General features: G+C 39.4%; 1 long non-coding RNA gene across 2 annotated transcripts in view; it reads right to left on the minus strand.

The window, feature by feature from the left end:
* Nucleotides 1-16,976, minus strand: part of LOC103543325 (uncharacterized) — a 68,117-nt gene extending 51,141 nt beyond the window's left edge. The window contains exons 1-3 of one of the 2 annotated variants that reach the window (XR_011524040.1): nt 16,389-16,966; nt 13,358-13,405; nt 2,835-2,902 (exon numbers count right to left, since the gene is read on the minus strand). This is a non-coding gene — a long non-coding RNA (uncharacterized lncRNA). Of the gene's footprint in view, nt 1-2,834; nt 2,903-13,357; nt 13,406-16,388 lie in introns of both variants that reach the window. The other variant, XR_011524041.1, reaches the window with a different exon arrangement.
* Nucleotides 16,977-16,985: the final 9 nt, after the last annotated feature.

Here is a 16,985-nt window from a genome sequence, read left to right on the forward strand (position 1 = left end):
AGATACATTTCTGTGTTTAGGATGATGGATCAGGTGGAATCTATAGTTACCAGAGCGCCCAATTACAATGATTGCTCAGCAATTTAACAATCACCATCTATGTTTCTAGTAAAAGTCTCAGGTAAGTTATAAAAACTCAGTTCCTTAATCATGTTGTAAGTATGCTGGACTGTACTCAAGAATTCTGATTAATATTTCTAATTGATTTGCAAAAGTAAGTAATGTTCTTACCAAGTTTAAGCATCAAGCAGAAACTGTATTTGTCTGCCACCTGGGGGATTCAGGGAAACATTGCAAGTGGTAAAATTCATCGTAATAAAATATTACAATATGCGTGTTAATAGCACTATATCTGTCGGGGCCAGTCTGGTGGCGCAGCAGTTAAGTTCGCACGTTCCACTTCAGCGGGCCGGGGTTTGCCAGTCCAGATCCCAGGTGCAGACATGGCACCACTTGTCAAGCCATGCTGTGGTAGGCATCCCACATATAAAGTAGAGGAAGATGGACACAGATGTTAGCTCAGGACCAGTCTTCCTCAGCAAAAAGAGGAAGATTGGTGGCAAATGTTAGCTCAGGGCTAATCTTCCTCAAAAAAAATTAAAAAATAAATAAAAATACATAAAAAAGAGTACTATATTTGTCTTTATGAATGATGTGCACTGATACATATATTTACATAATTGTGTCCAACGAGGGAGTGGCAAAATCAAGAAACCTGTATTCTGGACGCCAAGTGATGAAAATGTTTCAGAAGGGAGGGGTTGGCTTAATCAAATATTGCTGGTGGATCAAACACAATGAAGAGGACTAAAGACTGACCACTGTGTTTGGCAACTGGGAGGTCACAGGCGAACAGGACAAGAGCTGTTTCTGGATGCTCGATGTTTTTATCGTCATTATGAGCGTGTCTTTGCATTTATGACATTTTCTAATGCAGCACGGGTGGAGCACAGGGAATTATTCATTTTTGAAAGCTGTTCTTCCACGTGGCCACCTTACTGTACTGTATTACTGTAACTAACGGTTTGTCAGTTGATTTACTTATATTTTTTAGGTATAAAATCATATTGTTTTGAAAATATTGACAGATTTGTCTTGCTTTCCAACATTTATCCTGCATTTGGCATCAGCTAGGACATCCAGTGCACTGTGAAGCAGCAGAAATGAAGGCCATTACTGTAATTGAAAACGATTTGTTGTAGATTTCTGGGAAATATTCCTTATCAAGTAGAGAATTTTCCTTCTATTCCTAGTTTGTTAGAGATTCTCCTTTTCTTAAACCATAAATGAGTGTGGAATTATCAAATAATTTTTAACAAATACCAGATGATAATGATTTTTTTAAAATTGTTAATATGACAATATATTCATTAATAGATATCCTAATGTTAATCAATATTTATGGATACATCTAACTATCCTGTATTTTACATTTTCTTTTAAGCTTGGTGCTGTTTTTGATTTGCCAATTTTGATTTTGGATTCTTACAATTTTGTTCATAAGTAAAATTGGCCTTAGGATTTGTTATGAAGTGCCAACCTTGTACAATTTTGGTATCAGAATTATTTTCAACTCTAAAATCATGTTGGGAGTTAATGAAAGGAATGAACTAAATAAATTCTAAAAATGTTAAATAACAATTGTAACACAGGACAAATTCCAAAACTCTAGTTGATGATTTACACATTTCAAGTGATAGTTAAAACAAAATTTTGACTGCTTTTTAATTCACTCAAAAGTACTCTATCAGAGAGTAGATATAATCTGGTAGAAGAGATAAAATATAAATGCAAATATCACACAAGGCAGTCCCTGAGGATGCTATAAGGAGTTTAGAGGTGGAGATTATTTATGGCTTGGTCAATTTGGTAAGGTATCAGGTAAGAACATCTGGCAGAGGGCAAATATGTGCAACTTATATCATAGACGGCTAATCTCCCTTCTGTATAAAGAGCACCTAGAAACTGAGAGGAAAGGAACTAACAACCAATAGCATAATGGGCAAATGCCAGGAATAGAGACCTCATAGGACAATACAAATGGTCTTTAATGTATTAAAATTTTCTCAACTTCACTTATAATAAAAGAAATGCAAAACAAAACTTTACTGTGGTAACACTTCTCACTTCTCAGATCGGCAAAAATCCAAAAGTTTGACAACATATTCTGTGCAGCAGGACTGCGGGGGAAATGAGCGCTGTGACATTGGGGATGAGAGTGGAAAACGGGATAAGCTAACAAAATCATAAATATCTAATGTCTGTCAAAATGACAAATGTCTTTACCCTTTGGCTCAACTATCCCACTTCTTAGAATCTATGCTGAAGACACCTCCACAAATAGAAACTATATATGCACATTGTTAATCATTGGGGCATTATTTCTAGTAGCAAAAGATTGGAACAACCTACCTGTCTATCAACAGGGGATGAGTGGAGCAAAGGATGGTACATCCATACACTGGAGTCCTATGCACACAACCAAGCTCACCGGTCCATTTTAAAGATTTTATTTTTCCTTTTTCTCCCCAAAGCCCTCTGGTACATAGTTGTGTATTTTTAGTTGTGGGTCCTTCCAGTTGTGCATGTGGGATGTCGCCTCAGCATGGCTTGATGAGCGGTGCCATGGCTGCGCCCAGGATCTGAACCGACAAAAGCCTGGGCTGCCAAAGTGGAGCGCATGAACTTAACCACTCAGCCACCGGCCAGCCCCTGACTGGCCCTTTTAAATCCATAACCAGAAACCTCAGCGGGACCCTACAGATTGCCAGGCAATCTTATTATCTGTCTCTAGTCAACTCACCCACACACCCCTCCATATTGTCTTTTCATACCTTCTCCTCTCTCCTCAAACTCCCAAGTCCTCACTCCCAAACTTCTTCTCAGCTGGTGATCTTGATTCCTAGGAGAAAATGGAGGCGATCACAAGGGAGCTTCCAAAGACTCTTCTCACACCAGCATGTCCCTGCATCTGCACTCACACCCTCTACTCTTCGTCTGTTGAATTATTTATGGTTCTACCTCAGGCCAGTCCCTCCTCTGTAGGCATGACATTCAAACTCCTTCGCCTAGCTTACTCCAGAACCTCTCCCTTTTATCTCTTACATTTTACTTGCTACTGTATCATTCCAGTTAGAAGATAAATAAATTCTGGAGATGTAATGTATACCATGATGACTATAGGTAACATAACTGTATTGTATATTTGAAAGACACTAAGAGAGTAGATCTTAAAAGTTCTCATCACAAGAAAAGAATTGTAACTTATGTGTGCTGATGAATAACTAGACTTATCGTGGTGATCATTTTACAATATATACATATATCAAATCATTATGTTGTACACCTAAAACTAACAAATGTTATATGTCAGAAAAAAAGGGTCTGGAAGAAATATGCTTTGGCTAGGCTATAAAAGAAGGGGAAGTGGTTGCTAATGGAGTGGCAGAGAGGATGAAGAAAATAAGGCAGCGGGGCCGGCCTGGTGGGGAGCAGTTAAGTTTCCATGTTCCGCTTCGGCGGCCCGGGGTTCACCAGTTCAGATCCCAAGTGCGGACATGGCACCGCTTGTCCAGCATTGCTGTGGCAGTTGTCCCACATATAAAGTAGAGGAAGATGGGCATGGCTGTTAGCTCAGGGCAGGTCTTCTTCAGCAAAAGAGGACTGGTGGCAGATGTTAGCTCAGAGCTAATCTTCCCTCCCGCCCAAAAAAAAGAAAAAGGAAGAAAATAAGGTGGACAGAAGCAGAGTCTATAGGGGAGTCAGCCTAATGAGACTGCTGACAAAGTAATTTAAAAAGGAAATTCTTATGGGCTCTTGTCCTTCACAAGGCAGAATGTACCAACAAAACAAGATACAGAGATTGAGCTTTTTGTCCCCCACAATGAGTTCTGGCTACTTACTAAAAGCTATCTGTACAAAACAAAGAAACATTTCTCTTGACTCACTGTCCTAACAACTACTGTCTCCGTCTCCTTTTTCTTGCTTCATTTTGCAGGAAAATCCCTTCAAAGACTTGCTCTCTAATTCCTCTCCTCCCAATCTTTCTTAAACCCACTCCGTCAGGTACTTGCCCCCAGAACTCCTTCAAAACTGTTGTGGTCAAGGTCACCAATAACCTCCACATTGCTAAATCCAATGGTCAATTCTCAATCTTCATCCTACTTGAATTAGCTGCTATACTGACACAGTCGATCAATTCTTTTTCCCTGACAAACTTTCTTCACGTAGCTTCTAGGACAACACATTCTGTTACTTGTAGTTTACTGAAACACACTGAATTTATGAAAGTCTGTGAATTCCAAAATGATATCCAAAAAAGAAAAATTCAGGAAAAATTCATTTGTCACCATTTGAAACACATATTATTAATTCATCTCCTTACTTAAAATTGGATAACTAAAGGAGAAAAATTAAGCATTTAACCTGCTTTCTAATAAACTAAATAGTCCCACTTCATTAGAGAAAACTCTTCAAAAGAATGTTAGTAATTAAATGTAAAAGCAATTATATAATTAGAAAACGATAATAAAGAACTTCTAATTAAATTAGAAACTTAAAGATTATCAGTTTGTATAAGAAACGTGAATAACTGATGAAGAACTTAACATGTTTCTGGTTATAAAGAACATCATACAGATTACTTTCTAGTGGCAAGATGAAAATAATATAACAGTACAAATGTTGGAATCAGACTATGTCCACCATAATCCAATATTAAGTTTTATCTTACTTAATGGACTCTAACCACACCTTTCCAGGAAACTCATGGGAGGACATCATGGGGAAACAATGAGACAAATCCATAAAGTGGAACATGCTAAAACACCACTGGCTTATTCTCTTCAACAAATCAGTGTTAAGAATAAAGGAACCATCCTAGATTAAAACAGACATAAAGAACAGAAAAACCAATCACAATGTGTGGTTCTGGATTGACTCCTGATTTAAGCAAACTAGGTGTGAACAAAATTTTGGAACAATTAGAAAAATTTGAATATGTGCTGGATGAAAGATGATGTTAAGGAATTATTAATCTAACTAGATGTGGTAGTGTTACATTGGGTAGGTAGGAAAATGTTCTTAATTTTTAAAAGATGCAGGGACATCTCATCAAGACGGTGGCATAGGCAGACTCTGAACTCATCTCCTCCCACAAACACAACCAGGTTACAACTATTCTTGTAAAAATTACCCTGGAGAGAAAACTGAAAACTGGATAAAAAGAACCCCCACAACAAGGGACAGTCCTGACTGAGGTGGAAGAGGCAGAAATTCCTCCTGGTGAGAAAAAAGCCACCTTTGCGAGCCACGGAACTTCACAGCCAGACAGACGGGAGCCACCCTAAGGTACGCAACCCTCCCTGGAAAAGTGGGGACCTTAGTGGGGGCACATTACTGCTATAAGCATCCTTCAGACTCAGCACAACAGAGACGAGTGTCCTACTCTCTGGCTTTGATGGCTATTGACTTCAGTGGGGAATACCCCCAGAAAAGCTATCAGAAAAAGCAAAAAAAACCCTGTTCTTAAAGAACCCATGCACAAATTCACACATCTCTGAGAACAACCCAAAATCACCAAGAAGAAAGCTGCGCAGTCCTTTGGTGAAAGGGAACTCACCCAATAGGCTCTGGGTGCATCTCAGTGAGAGGTGAGGCCTCTCCAGACACTGAGACACTGGTGGTGGACAATGTCGTGACCTAGTACAGGCGTGCTGACACAGACACTGGCAGATGCCATTGAAATTCTTCCCCTGGCCCATTAGCCCAGGGATCTGCCACACCCACTAGAGTGTAGATTTAATACAGTTCAGCCAGGGCAGGCAGCTGCCCTAGGGACCAGCCCCCACCCAAGAGCAAGCCCCCAGGCAACCTGTCAGCCTGCATAGACTGGGTACCATGATACTCTACCGGCAGGCAACTGTGTCTGCTTCTGTGGGGCAGAGCCTATGTGAGGACCAGGTGAACTGTGGGGGGCATTGGTGGAGAGGTGGGGGCCTCTGCAGTGGGGTGTCAGGGTATGCTCCAGGGAAGTGTGCATGGACAAGGGCTGTGTTGACTGTGTGTGTGGACCTGTGGAGGGGTGGGGCTTATCAGTGGCAGAAGACCTGTGCTTCACAAACAGCCACAAGGAGGATCAGCCCCACCTTCCAAAGCCTGAAACAATTGGGTGCTTCCCTGCCTGGGGCCAGCCCCACTCAACTACAACTCTGAGAGAGCTGCTAACAGCCTTGCAGGCCTGAGGCCTACAGCAACTGTAAGCCCCTGGGCCTAGCAATCAGCTACACCAGGTACCTACTCAATTAACAGGAAAACTGCAACAGGAGTGTGCTATTAAACCTTGTAGCCAATGGTGCTGAGGCTCCCCAAACCCGATTTAAAAATGCCTTGCCAGGGAAGGGAAGACTAGACTCCCTGAGTACCTGCATTAAGCGCAACCCTGCCACAGCAGAAAGACAAAGTAGCCCACACAGGGGTCACTCTTGGATCATTTGGACTGGTGACAAGAGGGAAGCACACAGCTGGGCCTCAAAAGACATCTCTTACATAAGGCCACTTCTCAAAGAACAGAAGACATAGCCAACTCACCTAATACGTAGATGTAAGCACAGAGAAAGAGGCATAATGGGGAGACAAAGGAACATGTTCCAAGCAAGAGAACAGGACAAAACCCCAGAAAAAGAACTAAATGAAACAGAAATAAGCAATCTATTGAACAAAAAGTTCAAGCAAAAATTCATAAGGATGCTCACTGATACTGGGAGAAGACTGGATGAACACAGTGAAAACATCAACAAAGAACTGGAAAGTGTAAAAAAGAACCAATCAGAAATGAAGAATACAACACTAGAAATGAAAAATTCACTAGAGGGACTCAATATCACAGTAGATGATACAGAAGAACAGATCAGCAAGCTGGAAGAAAAACTAGAGGAAATTACCCACACTGAACAGATAAAAGAAAAAGAATTAGACAGAATGAGAACAGTCTAAGGGAACTCTGGGTCAATATCAAGCTCACTAACATTCGTATTACAGGAGTCCCAGAAGGAGAAGAGAGAGACAAAGGGGCAGAGAATCTATTTGAAGAAATAATAGCTGAAAACTTTCCTAACCTAAGGAAGGAAACAGCCATTCAGGTACAGGAAGCTCAGAGAGCTCCAAACAAGACAAACCAAAAGAGGCCCACACCAAGACACATTATAATTAAAATGTCCAAAATTAAGATAGAGAGAATCCTAAAAGCAGCAAGAGAAAGGCAACAAGTGACATACAAATGAAAGCCCATAAGGCTATTGGCAGACTTCTCAGCCAAAACCCTACAGACTAGAAGGGAGTGGCATGACATATTTAAAGTGCTGAAAGGAAAAAACCTACAGCCAAGAATGCTCTATCCATCAAGGTTGTCATTCAGAATAGGAGAGATAAAGATCTTCCCAGACAAGCAACAATTAAAGGAGTTTATCATCAAGAAACCAGTTCTACAAGAAATGCTGAACAGACTTATTTAAGTGGGAAAGAGAAGACCACAAATAGGGATAAGAAAATTATATACATATATAAAAAAAACATGCAATAAAATCACTGGTAAAGGCAAAACTATAATAGAAGTAGCAGATCAACCACCCATGAAGATAATACGAAGGTTAAAAGACAAAATTACTAAAATTACCTATTTCGGTGATAAGAGGGTAATGGATAGACACATACAAAATAAGAGGTTAGATGATATGATTTCAAAAACATAAAATGTGGGAGGAGGGGAGTAAAAGAGTAGAGCTTTTAGAAACAAGTTAAGCTAAAGAGACTATCGACTCAATATAGATTCCTATATACATAGAATGTTATGTAGGAATCTTGTGGTAATCACAAACCAGAAACCTATAAGTAAAAAGATAAGAGGAAAAAAATCAAACATATTACTAACAAAAGCCATCAAATACAAGGGAAGAGAGCAAGAGAAGAAGAAAGGAACAGAGAAGAACTACTAAAACACCCAGCAAAAAAAGTAACAAAATGGCAATAAATACCTATTTATCAATAGCTACTTTAAATGTCAATGGACTAAATGCTCCAATCAAAAGGCATAGCATAGTCGAATGGATAAAAAAAACAAGACCCATATATATGCTGCATATAAAAGACACACTCCAGACCTAAAGACACTCACAAACTGGAAGTGAAGGGATGGAAGAAGATACTCCATGCAATAGCAAAGAAAAGGAATCTGGGGTACAATACTTACATTTGACAAAACAGACTAAAGCAAAAACTGTAACAAGAGACAAAGAACGGCACTACACAATGATAAAGGGAACAATCCAACAAGAGGACATAACACTTGTAAATATCTATGCACCCAACATAGGAGCACCGAAATATATAAAGCAATTATTAATAGACATAAGAAGAAAAATAGACAGGACAGTAATACAATAATAGTAGGGGACTTTAACACTCCACTTACACCAATGGATGGATCATTCAAACAGAAGATCAATAAGGAAACAGTGGCCTTAAATGACACATTGGACCAGATGGACTTAGATATATACAATACATTCCATGAAAAAACCACAGAACAGGGCTGGCCTGGTGGCGCAGCAGTTAAGTGTGCAAGTTCCATTTCAGAAGCCCGGGGTTTGCCGGTTCGTACCCCGGGTGCAGACATGGCACCGCTTGGCAAGCCATGCTGTGGCAGGCATCCCACATATAAAGTAGAGGAAGATGGGCACAGATGTTAGCTCAGGGCCAGTCTTCCTCAGCAAAAAGAGGAGGATTGACAGCAGATGTTAGCTCAGTGCTAATCTTCATCAAAAAAAAAAAAAAAGAAAAGAGAGAAAAGAAAAGAACAGAAAAGAAAAAAAACCTGCAGAACACATTCTTTTCAAATGCACATGGACCATTCTCCAGGACTGATCACATGTTAGGCCACAAAACAAGTCTCAATAAATTTAAGAAGAGAGAAATAATACCAAGCATCTTTTCTGACCACAACAGTATGAAACTAGAAATCAACTACAGGAAGAAAACCAGAGAAGCCACAAAAATGTGGAGATTAAACAAAATGAACAATGACTGGGCCAATGAAGAAATCAAAGGAGAAATAAAAAAATACATGGAGACAAATGAAAATGAAAATACAACATGGCAAAATCTATGGGAAACAGCAAAAGTGGTTCTAAGAGGGAAATTTATAGTTATTCAGGCCTACCTCACAAACAAGAAAAATCACAAATAAACAATCTAACAGTGCACTTAAAGGAACTGGAAAAAGAACAACAAATGAAGCCCCAAATCAGCAAAAGAAAGGACATAATAAAAATCAGAGCAGAAATAAACAAAATAGAGACTAAAAAAAATAGAAAAAATTAATGAAACCAAGAGCTGGTTCTTTGAAAAGTTAAACAAAATTGACAAACCTTTAGCTGGACTCACCAAGAAAAAAAGAGAGAAGGCTCAAATAAACAAAATCAGAAATGAAAGAGGAGAAATTACAACGGACACCTCAGAAATACAAAAGATTATAAGAGAATACTATGAAAGGCTATATGCCAATAAATTGGATAATCTATAAGAAATGGATAAATTCTTAGAATCATAAAACCTTCCAAAATTGGATCAAGAAGAAGCAGAGAATTTGAATAGATCAGTCACCAGTAAGGAGATTGAAACAGTAATCAAAAACCTCCCCCAAAATAAAAGTCCAGGTCCAGATGGCTTCCTTGGTGAATTCTACCAAACAGTCAAAGAAGATTTAATACCTATCCTTCTGAAACTGTGTCAAAAAATTGAAGAGGAGGGGAAACTTCTTAATTCATTCTATGAGGCCAACATTACCCTGACACCAAAACCAGACAAGGACAAAACAAAAAAAGGAAATTATAGGCCAATATCACTGATGAATATCAATGCAAAAATCCTCAACAAAATACTAGCAAATCAACTATAACAGTACATTAAAAAGATCATACACCATGAACAAGTGAGTTTCATTCCAGGGATCCAGGGATGGTTCAACATCCACAAATCTATCAACGTGATACATCACATTAACAAAATGAAGAATAAAAATCACACGATTATCTCAATAGATGCAGAGAAAGCACTGGACAAGATACAGCATCCATTTATGATAAAAAATCTAAATAAAATAGGTATAGAAGGAAAATACCTCAACATAATAAAGGCCATATATGACAAACCCACAGCAAATATCATTCTCAATGGAGAAAAACTGAAAGATATCCCTCTAAGAACAGGAACCAGACAAGGATGCCCACTGTCACCACTCTTATTTAACATAGTATTGGAAGGCCCAGCCAGAGCAATCAGGCAAGAAAAAGAAATAAAAGGGATCCACACTGGAAAGGAAGAAGTAAAACCGTCATTATTTGCAAATGACATGATTTTATATTTAGAAAACCCTAAAGAATCCACTAAAAAACTTTGAGAAATAATAAATGAATACAGTCAAGTCGCAGGATACAAAATCAACACACAAAAATTAGCTGTGTTTCTACACACTAACAACAAAGTAGCAGAAAGAGAAATTAAGAATATAACCCCATTTACAATGGAAAAAAAGACTAAAATATCTAGGAATAAACTGAACCAAAGAGGTGAAAGATCTGTACACCGAAAACTATAAACCATTGCTGAAAGAAACTGAAGAAGACACAAAGAAATGGAAAGATATTCTGTGCTCTTGGATTGGAAAAATTAACATCATTAAAATGTCCATACTTCCTAAAGCAATCTATAGATTCAATGCAATCCCTATGAAAGTTCCAATAACATCTTTCACAGAAATAGAACAAAGAATCTTAAAATGTATATGGAACAACAAAAGACCCTGAATAGCCAAAGGATTCCTGAGGAAAAAGAAGAAAGCTGGCGGTATCACACTCCCTGATTTCAATTATACTACAAAGCTATAGTAACCAAAGCAGCATGGTACCGGCACAAAAACAGACACACAGATCAATGGAACAGAATCGAGATCCCAGAAATAAACCTACACATATACGGATAGCTAATTTTTGACAGGGAGCCAAGAGCATACAATGGAGACAGGAGAGTCTCTTCAATAAATGGTGTTGGGAAAACTGGACAGCCACATGCAAAAGAATGAAAGTAGACCATTATCTTACAGTAAAAATCAACTCAAAATGGATTAAAGACTTGAATGCAAGATCTGAAACCATGAAACTTCTAGAAGAAAACATAGCCAGTATGCTCTTTGACATAGGTCTTAGCAGCACATTTTCAAGTACCATGTCTGACTGGGCAATGGAAACAAAAGAAAAACTAAATGGGACTACATGAAACTAAAACCTTCTGCACAGCAAAGGAAACCATCAACAAAATGAAAAGACAACCTAACAATTGAGGGAAGATACTTGCAAGCCATATATCTGATAAGGGGTTAATATTCAAAATATACAAAGAACTTATACGTCTCAAGAAGAAAAAACCCAACAAACCAATTAAAACATGGGCAAAAGATCTGAACAGAGATTTCTCCAAAGAAGATATACAGATGGCCAACAGGCATGTAAAAGATGTTCAACATCATTAACTATTAGGGAAATGCAAGTCAAAACCACAATAAGATATCACCTCATTCCCGTCAGAATGGCTATAATTAACAAGACAAGAAACAACAAATGTTGGAGAGGATGTGGAGAGAAGCGAACCCTCGTACACTGCTGGTGGGAGTGCAAACTGGTGCAGCCACTATGGAAAACAGTATGGAGTTTCCTCAGAAAATTAAGAACAGATCTACCATATGACCCAGCTATTCCACTGCTGGGTATTTATCCAAAGAACTTGAAAACACGAATGCATAAAGGTACATGCACCCTTATGTTCATCAGAGCATTATTCATAATAGCCAAGACTTGGAAGCAACCTAGGTGCCCTCCAAGGGACGAATGGACAAAGAAGTTGTGATATATATACACAATGGAATACTACTCAGCCATAAGAAATGATGAAATCCAGCCATTTGTGACAACATGGATGGACCTTGAGGGTATTAGGCTGAGTGAAAAAAGTCAGAGGGAGAAAGTCAAATACCATATGATCTCACTCATAAGTAGAAGATAAAAACAATGACAAACAAACACATAGCAGCAGAGATTGGATTGGTGGTTACCAGAGGGGAAGGGGGAAGTGGGGAGGGCGAAAGAGGTGATTAGGCACAAATGTGTGGAGATGGATGGTAATTAGTCTTTGGGTGGTGAACGTGATGTGATCTACACAGAATTTGAAATATATTACGATGTACGCCTGAAAGTTATAAAACGTTATAATCCAATGTTACTGCAATAAAAAATAAAATAAAATATGCAAAACATAGCATTCAGGGGCAAAACGTCATACTGTCATTAATTTATTTTAAACTCCTCTTTCATTAAAAATTACTTTCTGAAAATAAAACTTGCATTTGGAAGAAGATAAAATTGGACTCATACTGGCTGTTATACACCAGCATAAACTCTAAATGGATCACAGAACCAAATGTAGTTGCCTACATTTGCCCATTGGGACATACTTATATAAACAATTATTATTATTATTGTTAGATTGGCACCTGAGCTAACATCTGCTGCCAATCTTCTTCCTTTTTTTCCTCTTTCTTCTTCTCCCCAATGCCCCCAAGTACATAGTTGTATATTCTAGTTGTACGTCCTTCCGGCTCTGCCATGTGGGACGCCACATCAGCATGGCTTGATGAGTGCTGGGTAGGTCCGTGCCCAGGATCTGAACTGGCGAAACCCTGGAGAAAGTCAACCACTCAGCCATGGGGCCAGCCCCTAAAAAAATTATTTCTTGTTTATATGAAATTCAAATTTAACTGATTGTGCTGTATTTTTATTTGTCAATGCTGACAACTCTACAAGGAAAAAAGAAAACCATTGAAATAGTTCTAAAATCACGGATGAATTTATTACCTGGGAATGGAGAAAGCCCTTCTATCTTGGTCTCAAGATCCAGAGCGATAAAAGATTGATAAATTTACTACATAACAATTACAAAACATTTTTTTCACATGACACAAAAAATACCAACCTCTTCCCCCGCCCCAAAACACATAAGCACAATTTAAAGATAAATGAGAAATAGGGATGAAATATTTGCAACCTATATAACACCTGAAGAGTTAATCTCTATAATACCGAGTACTCTTAAAAATCAAGACAATGAAGATGAAAAATAAATAGAAAAATGGGCAAAAAGACATGGACAGTTCAGAGTAAAAGACAATGACCCTAACATCTATGAAAAGGTCATAGTTTCACTTGTACTAAAAGAAATGTGAATAAGACTATACTGAGATACCACTACTTACCTATCAGACTGGCAAAAACCCAAGTTTGACAATACACTGCTGAAGAAGCTGTGGGAAAAAGAAATGCACTGATTTTGGGGTGTAAAATGGCACAATTCCCACGGAAGGAAGTTTGGTAAGATCTAATAAAATACATGTCTATTTACCCTTTGATTCAGCAATCCCACTTTTAGGAACGTATCCTGAGGATATATATCCGTAAATATAAAACAACATATGCACAAGATCATTTGTTGAAGCAGTATTTGTATAGCAAAGAATTGGAAACAACACAGATATCCATCAACAGGGTTGTGTAAGCTGTGGTACATCCATACAGTGAAGTACTATGCAAATGTTAAAAAAAAGATTGAAGAAAATCTTTATTTTCATCATTTCACTCCCTACTTTATTGGTGGGGAGTGACATCCACAATATACTAAGTGAAAAAAGTGCACAATAGTGTACCTTTTATGAAAGAAATAAGGTGAAATATATGCATTGCTTATTCTTGCAAAAAAGAAACCCTAGAAAGATTAAACTGGAAACTAATAAAAATGGTTCCCTAAAGAGGATGGGAACGAGGTTAGGCAGGCGGAGGGGGTAGAGATTGAAGTGAAACTTGCCTGAGGATAACTTTTTATACAGTTTTGATTTTTGAGCAAATAATGGGGTTTTTATATTTAAAAATAAAGTACATCTAAAAAAGCAAACATTAAAATTGAAAACAAATGGAAAATTGAACTCAACTATATGTCAAATTGCTCATGTAAACTAAGAGATAAGAACTATTTAATTGACTTTTTTGTACAAGGCCTTCTGACTGAACATCCTTAATATAACATAAGCTAAGGACAAAAAGAACTTTAAAGAAATCTTAAACCTCACTTGGCAAATGTATTGTTATTGATATTGTAGTATTGGTATTCTAATTTAGAAACTTTTAAATATATTTTGTATTAACCAAGATTTTCAGTCTAAGAGAAAAGAGATGCAAATGTAAAATCAATAAAGAAAAAAATGCTAAATTTGAATTGGAAATCAATATATGAACTCATAATTTAAAAAATGTATTTCCTGTCTCTGAACACTGAACAGGCCTAGAAGCAGTGACATCCAGTAGAAAAGACAACATGTATTGCCCACATCTTGGTTCTAATTACTATTCCCAAACTGAAGGAACCAGGATATCTGAGACTGAATCCAAGCGTGTGACAAGGAATGTACAGGTCTGTGACAGGGAAAGGACGTAAGTGGGTCTGGGACATCCTGTGCCAATAGGCCAGGAAGTTGTCCAAGACTAACGGCATCATGTCAAAAAGACATAGGTTCCCCTCATCCCGTATGAAGGGACTCATACTGGCCCCAAAAGAATGACGATTACAATTGATTGAAACAACTTAATTCTGAAAAAACTCATAAATCCATAACGATACTCAAAAAGAGAAAGCCAGAAAAAAAATTCATTTTTCACTACTTGAAGCTTAATATTAACGCTTGAAGTTTAATATTAAACTCTCTACTGTGAAAACTGGTCATTAAAGAGAAAAAATTAAGCATTTAACCTGGTTTTTAAAGGTTAATGGGGAACAGTTCTTTTTCACAGAAGAGCTTTCTGTTGATGCAGAAGGAATAATAGAATTACAAAATTATTATTTAATCACTAAGTATCTCGTTATTTCAGGAAAGATTCATCAATAGATGACCAAACGATGGTGAAAATTTGCTGGGGAGCAGGAAATTGACACGGTGCTCAAGTCTTACTCTGCGACTACTTGTTAACTACAAAAAGTGAAATGTCCCTAATGAGAGATCCGATGGTCTCCACCTTAAACAAGTGATCACACTTAGCGTCAAATTAGGAGTTCGATGTTTCTCCCGATGTGGTACAAAATAAAGGACATAGCTCTATCAATGACATATTCTGGCCAAAATGTTTAACCTGAATCTAAGCACTCCCTAAGCACACTTTGGATGTATCCAGAATACAGAACATTCCTCGACACAACTGGCTAGCTCTCTTAAAAAATTCATAAAGAATAAAAAGATGAGTGGAGAATAAGAGACTGAAGAGATATCACAACAGAATGCAATGCTTGAAACTGGACTGGATTCTGACTTGTAAAGACCTCCTCTAAAGACAATCTTGGGATACCTGGGAAAATTCAAATGTGGACCGAATAGTAAATATTAGGAAATTATGATGATAATGGTACTGTAGATACGAAGAATGTCATTTTGAGAAAACACAAACTGATTTCTTTTGGGATGAAGTGTCATGATGTCTGCAATTTACTTTCAAATTATTTTGCAAAAATACAAACTATATCAATACACACATACATACGAAGCAAACATGCGAAAATGTTAGTCACTAGATCAAGGTGCTGGGTATACAGCACAGTTATCTACTGTATTACTCTCAATTTTTTTTTGAGGAAGATCAACACTGAGCTAACATCTGCTGCCCATCCTCCTTTCTGCTAAGGAAGACTGGCCCTGAGCTAACACCCTGCCCGTCTTCCTCTATTTCACATGTGGGATTCCGCCACAGCATGGCTTGCCAGGCGGTACCACCTGCGACCCATGATCTAAACCCACGAGCCCTGGGCCCCCCTCCTAAGCGGAACCGCTGAGCCACCAGGCCGGCCCCTATTCTTTGAATTTTTATCTCTGAAGATTTTTTTCATTAAAAATATTGGGAAAAAATGGCCTGTGAATCAAACTTTGAAGAATAGAATATGAAAACTATTCTTAAAGACTGTTCTTACATTAGTTCATCATAGGCAAACTCAAACAGGTAAAAAACTAAAACATGTTACAATCTAGAAATTACTTTTAATGTTCGAGGTACTATGTGTATACTATACATACACTGCACATCCTACTTAATGCACACTATTTTGGGTTCTGTTTTTTCACTTGACACCGTCATGGATGTTTTTTCCGTCAGTAATGACGTTAGCACCAGTTGCCGACTGCACATTACATCGTAGAGAGACAGCTAGTCCTCCAGGGTTGGAGGGCGCGGTGAACACGTGTTAACACACACCTGCCCTGCGCCTGACCGCCCGGGGAATTCACGCTGCCGACGGGCGGAGAGGACCACCGAGCAGAGGCGCGGGCGGGTCCGCGGGGGGCGCGGCGGGCAGGCGGGGGCGCCGCCGGAACGAAGACCTGGGGAGCCGTTCCTGCTCTGTCTGCAGCCGCGCCGGCCGCTGTCCCAGCGCCTTTCCCGCGTACCTCACTGCGGCCGCAGGCGCTACGGAAGCGAGGCTCGGAGCCCGTCACACGCCCGAGGCCACCGCCCGCGAGGGAAGCCCCGCTCCCGCGGGCCGCCTCCGCCGCGCAGGCGCGCTTCCGCGTGGGCGCGTCTGCCCTCCCGACCCACGCGGCGTCGAAGGCGTCCGCGGAGGCCGCGCCAGACTCGGCGGGTTCCTCATCTCCCACACACGGGCGTCGTTCGCGCAGCGCTGCTCCCTAGCGGGCCATCTGCCTGAGCCGAACCGACGGGTGGCCACGGGAGCAGCGGACTCAGGCTCCGCCGCCAGACGATGAAGCCCCAGAAGGCGCGCGGGCCTCCGGGCGGAACAGCTTCGTCCTCCCGCCGGCGGCAGCCAGCTCAGCGACAGCCTCTTCCGCCCAGGGC

Source organism: Equus przewalskii, chromosome 11, assembly GCF_037783145.1.
Source record: "Equus przewalskii isolate Varuska chromosome 11, EquPr2, whole genome shotgun sequence".
Lineage (NCBI taxonomy): Eukaryota > Metazoa > Chordata > Mammalia > Perissodactyla > Equidae > Equus > Equus przewalskii.